This window comes from Callospermophilus lateralis, chromosome 2 (assembly GCF_048772815.1).
Source record: "Callospermophilus lateralis isolate mCalLat2 chromosome 2, mCalLat2.hap1, whole genome shotgun sequence".
Taxonomy (NCBI): Eukaryota; Metazoa; Chordata; class Mammalia; order Rodentia; family Sciuridae; genus Callospermophilus; species Callospermophilus lateralis.
Window position 1 is genome coordinate 45,274,315 of NC_135306.1, and position 6,000 is coordinate 45,280,314.

The following is a 6,000-nucleotide window of genomic DNA, read 5'->3' on the forward strand; positions in this document are numbered from 1 at the left end:
AATAAAGGGGCAGATTGGGATACAGAAATTGCTACAATCAGTAGGAAAACATCTCTACAGGACACCATGTGAAGGAAAATATTTTATCCATTTATTCTTTTAACATTTAAATTTCACATTATATGCCAAATTGGTCACTCCAAAAATTAATAATTTATTTTAAATTTGAGTAAAGTAGAAGACAAGCCAGAAACTCCAGGAGGGAGACTGAAAGGGAGCAGTGAGCTAGGGAAGAGGACACACAGCATCAATGCTGTTGCAGAAGCCAAGAAAATGAAGTAGATATGAAAATTCAAAAGAGGTCAAATATTATTTCAAAAATTTTTTTAGACTTTTGTAATTTTCTAATAAAAAAAGTGTTTTTGAATAAATTATAGTACAAGGACAGTGGCAAAGAAGAGGGAGAGCCAAGCTCACAGAGAAAAAAAAAACACAGAATTAGATCTCTACATATGGTAGGAAGGAAGGATTGTGGGATGCTTCCCCTGAGGGGGCTCAGTTCAGGCCTAGGCCTGGCCAGGAATTAAAATGGACCTATAAATACATGAAAAAGGAAGAATTTGGGCCCAGAGCTAAATTGAATATTACTTATGATATTTTACTAATACAGTAATTTCCAAAGGCTTAGGTTGAACTCAAAACACATCTTTGGTTCCATTGGGGAACATCCATATATTTTCGAATTAAATATATTCATTTTCATTTCCCTCCTCTTAAGTCAGAATGTGAGCCCGCCATGTTTTGTTATCACCTTACTGGGTTTTCCTTTCCTTTCTTTTTTTTTTTTGGGGGGGGGGGGCTACCCAGGGTGTTTTAGTACTGAGCCATATCCCCATCCCCCTCTCTTTTTATTTTCTGGTTGTATATACAGTACATTCACACCAATTCATGTCTTCATGCATGTACTTTGGATAGTAATGATCATCACATTCCACCATCATTAATTACCCCATGTCCCCTCCCTTGCCCTCCAAGCCCTCTGCCCTATCTAGAGTTTGTCTATTGCTCCCATGCTCCGGCTCCCTATCCCTCTATGAATCAGCCTCCTTATATCAAAGAAAACATTCAGCACTTGGCTAACCTCATTTTAGCATTATCTTCTCTAACTCCATCCATTTACCTGCAAATGCCATGATTTTATTCTCTTTTATTGCTGAGTAAGATTCCATTGTAAATATATGCCACATATTTTTTTATCCATTCATCTATTGAAGGGCATTTAGGTTGGTTCCACAGTTTAGCTATTGTGAATTGTGCTGCTATAAACATTGATGTGCCCATCCCCCTTTTATATATTTATATTATTTAGAGACAGTGTCTCCCTGAGTTGCTAAGTGCCTTGCTAATCTGCTGAGGCTGGTTTGAACTCACAATCCTCCTGCCTCAGCCTCCCAAGTCATTTTTCAAATATCTAACATCCAGATAATAAAACAGCTTGTTTGAAAAAATGGTTTGGGATAGAGCTGTTTCATATTATGGCTGAAAGAGCTCTGCTCCAAATATACAAGTGCACATAAGTACAAAAAGGTGAGTAAGCTCTGCTCCCTGTCAGTCTGCTCTTAAGCAAGAGAGAAATCTGCCAGTTAAATAGAGGAAATAGATACATTTTTTAATCTAAATTTATTCCTAAAGCATTCTCTCAGGGTAACACTAGTTATTAAATCTCTAGTTACATTTTGCAATTGAGCAAGACTTGAAGTGAAAGAACGCGAGAATCAAGAATTATAATTCCTTTCATTCTGAAAATGTAATTGCCTCCAGTGAACTGCACTCTTTACATGTGAATTGTGGGCGGAGAAATGGCTAGATGTGTGTCAAACTTTCAACTTAATATTGTTTTATTGGTTTTTACTATTAATGCATGTTTCTATTCTTAGTCATTTGCCAAAGTTTAAATTATAGCTATAATAAATCCTGCACATCAAACATTTCATAAATGCTTCTTTTTCAAATAATCATGAGATGCACAATGAGGTAAGGGTGGGCACCCTGATGTACATGTGTGAGAGAAGTATATCTTCTAGCTGCTCAGGAACTTCTCTCACGGTTACATTAAAGGTATCAAAATATTTCAATTCTTCACTACTCCCTTTTTGTTTGAATAATTGTAGAACACAAGCCACAGAAATCAAAATCAATGTCTCACATGTAAAAATTTACTACTGGAGGAAATAATGATAAATGACTTCAAAATCAGAATACAGAATATCTCTTAAGTATGTCATTTCTTAGCATGGGGCCCTTGATGCTTATGAATTCTGGGCAATGATTTTTAAAGTAGCATAGGGCTTATGATATTCAAATGGCTGAGAGCAAAACTCTTTTCCCCATACTCTGTCCTCTCATGTGCTCCTCATTGTCCAGCTGGGGCTGTGTTCTCTATGTGATTTCCTCATCATTTTTCCATCTGCCACTTTGTTATTGTCTTAAGTACTGACTAGGAATGAAGAGATATTACTATCATATTCTCTTTCTCAGCTACCTGTCTTACACCCTTTCTTCTTTGATAATAACATACAGTAGACTCTGTTAGGATGACAGGATTTCCCAGGGGAATTGAGAGAAAGAAATTTGTGTTATTGCCTAAATAGAATGACCCTATAGTGTGCATGCTACTGGAGGAAAAATAAATTGGATGGGTTAAAGTTTCTAAGTTTCCCAGTTCTCCCTCCTTGTCCCAAAAGATGGTCTGAAGGAAAGTAATCTAAATACACACTCCAGATTATACCATGATAGTCTGAATGGGTAGATAGAAAACAAAAGATACAAATTTTGTTACAAGAGAACCAGGAAAAAATTATGAATAGTAGTGAAAAAATAAATCTTCATTATTATTCCCTGACACCATGATTTTGGGTAGCATACATCAGTAAAGAAGAGGAGAAGAGTCTTAACTTTTTACAATTCACACATGAAAAGCACTTTTCAATTCCTATATAAATATTAGTTAAGCAAGTTCATAATATTTAAGGTTGTTTGCTTTTCTCATTGTTAATAGCTTTAAAATTGTTGGTGAAATTAAATAGGATTCTAAGGGTATTATAATCTAATATGGAAAAAAAACAATGAGAAAGGGAAGGAAAATTCAGTAAAAGCAAATGTAATTCTGGACACCTGACATGATGTGTAAACACACTTCCACCAAAAATGAGATAGCCAAGACAATTCTCATTAAAAATAAGGAATGATTTTCCCTTCACAATTCTTTTTTCTTTATTAGTATTTAATCCATTCATCAAATGTTTGTGAGCCCCAATTACGTTACCATGAAGTATTTCTACTCAGAAAATGATGCAAGCAAGTGGTTCTAGCCAGGTTAAACTCAATAAAAACAACCTATTCTTTGGTTCAACATGCATTCTGATTAGGAAAAAAAGTAATAGATATTTACCTTAAGATTCTCAGTTTGTTATCTATTATTCAGTGCATTTTTCTTCAATCAGTGTGATACGAGGGTCATGCAGCCATTTGCATCTGACTCTTTTAGTTCTTGAAAAACTATGTAAAAAATAGACAACAACAAAATAGTCTAAAAGTAAAGATCTCAAAATTCAGTCAAAGTGTTTCTTGGTCACTTATTTATCTAGTTTGGTCAGGGAGAAAGGTACTCTGCCACCCTGAATAGTGGAGAAATATTCTTACCTATTTTAACTCTAAATTTACGTTTTACACAAGCTCACCACTTGATGCAGGGGAGGAAATGGCAAAATGGAGGTGGGCCAGGGGACCCTGACCTGGCCAGTGAGGGTGAAATGGCAAAATGGAGAGGTGGGCCAGGTGACCCTGACCTGTTTTGACAGAGGGAGAATGTGTACCAATTTTATAAATGATTTGTTATGACATCTTTGTTTCCACACATTTAGGGGAACATTTTCAGTTATATTCCACTTTTTATGAAAATTTATCCAAAATTTGGAAACAGACAAAACAATAAAATTTGAACTATTTTTCAATACAGTGGGGGATTTGCCTGATAGTCTAGGATGTGGACATTTGACTACAAATTTACTATTTATTGGGATACTTTGTATTTCTTTATCTTACAGATTAATTTACAGAAAATTGATATCATACTCCTGTCCAAGAGCCTCACAAATAATCCTTGACTAGGAGAATTGCAAATGACTCTTTAGCAATAGTAAAGTGCTGAGAGCCATAGCTGAATAGGAATGACAATGACTCATGGAATTTTTGCCAGAACAGAGTGGTTGAGAGGTGACACCAGCAAGCCATTGAGATGATGATGGTTATGTTATGCTGTGTATTCAATTGTATATTAGACCCCTGCTGTCCACCTCAGGCACCAGCTACTTTGGAGTTCTCTACTTTGGAGTTCTCCTGGGGATTCCTGGGGAGTTCTCCTTGGTTGGGGAAGTGCTTGGAGGAGGGATTTCCGGTTGGTGTGTGGTGTGTCCTGGGGAAAGGCCACCTGTGTGGTGTTCACGGGAGTTCGGAAATAAAGTTTGTTCCTGCTTGAGTGGCTGGTGATTTGTGCCTAGACAGACTGCAGCAGTAATGCAGGTCATTTTTGGACTAGAACTCAAATATTATCCACTTCTTGTCAATTTAGCCACTCATTACAGATACAGCTAGTAGATAATTTATTTTTGCATTTAGTAGACTAATAAACTATAAAAAATACCAATTACTCAAACTCTCCTTCAAATCAGGTTTAACATCTTACTGATTCTTTTGTTAAATTAAATCTTTAACATGTTCATTTTATATTGTTATGAAAGTCATGTTTTCAACTTTTTGAAAATTATACTTTAATATTCTTTGCAGCAAAAGTCTCCAACTAATAAAATAGCCCTCCAGTGATGAGAACAGGGACAAAAGGCTGATCACAGGAATACAGAATAAGCTGGCAGGCAAACAGAAAATACTTAAATTAGAAAGCAAGACAAAAGCTACAGAATTATTTTGTTGAAAGTTGGAAATGGTAAGATTGTGCTGTCTAAAGGAGACAGTAACACCTTCAGAAGATTATTGTTGATAACCACATGATAGCGACCGTAAATTTGAACAAGCAGATAAGCAGAAAGCAAGAATGTTCTCCAGTTCACTTCAATAAATATTAGTTTATTGATGCTCAGTACATTTCAAGTACTATGCTATCTCCAAGAAATTTAAAATTCTCTGATACAAGCACCTTAATTTCAATGGTCTAAAAATGAACTTAAATAGACACAAATATAATGTAAATATGACTAAGGTAGTAAGAAGTCTCATTGAATCTAAGCTGAATTTTAGAATAATCTGAACACGTGAATTTGATAGATTTGATCATTTATTTGAAAACATGTGTAAACAAAGATGGGAAGAGGAAAATCTAATTTACCAGAACTTACAGTTGATAGGAAGATAATGTATAGTATATGGTATCCTCTCCACAAATTGGATCTATAAGTATAGTAAATCCAATTCTTAAAAATTGGGGTTCCATTTTAAAATAATGGGATTTTCAAGGGATCATTATCAAATACTAAAAAGAAAAAAACATTCAAATACCATAATAAACTCATCTCAAAATTTCATTTACACTAATGGAAAACAACAGATGAGAATACTAGTTCAAGAGACTAACATAATGCACACACATGAATGTGTGTGTATGTGTGTGTGTGTGTGTGTGTGTGTGTGTGTATTCAATGAATAAGACAAAATACTAAATTCAACAGTTAACTGAACAGAATGTTTGCAGACATATTTTTGCCTTAATTTTTAAAAATTGTTTTATGTTTTCCTAATGGAGGAAATAAAGGAATCCAGTGTCTTAGGGCAGCACAAGAATCTCAGATCCAGCTCTATAACACCAAAATGGTGAGCAAGGCAGTCTCCTCAATGAAGGCCCTGGTAAAATATAGGAAAGTGGCTTACCATCTACCCCCACTGAATTTTCATTGATATAAGCATAAAAAGGCACATGGAAGAGAAAGGTGGACAAACTATTTATAAGTAAACATGAAACATTTCCAGGAGACACACTAAGAATTTAAA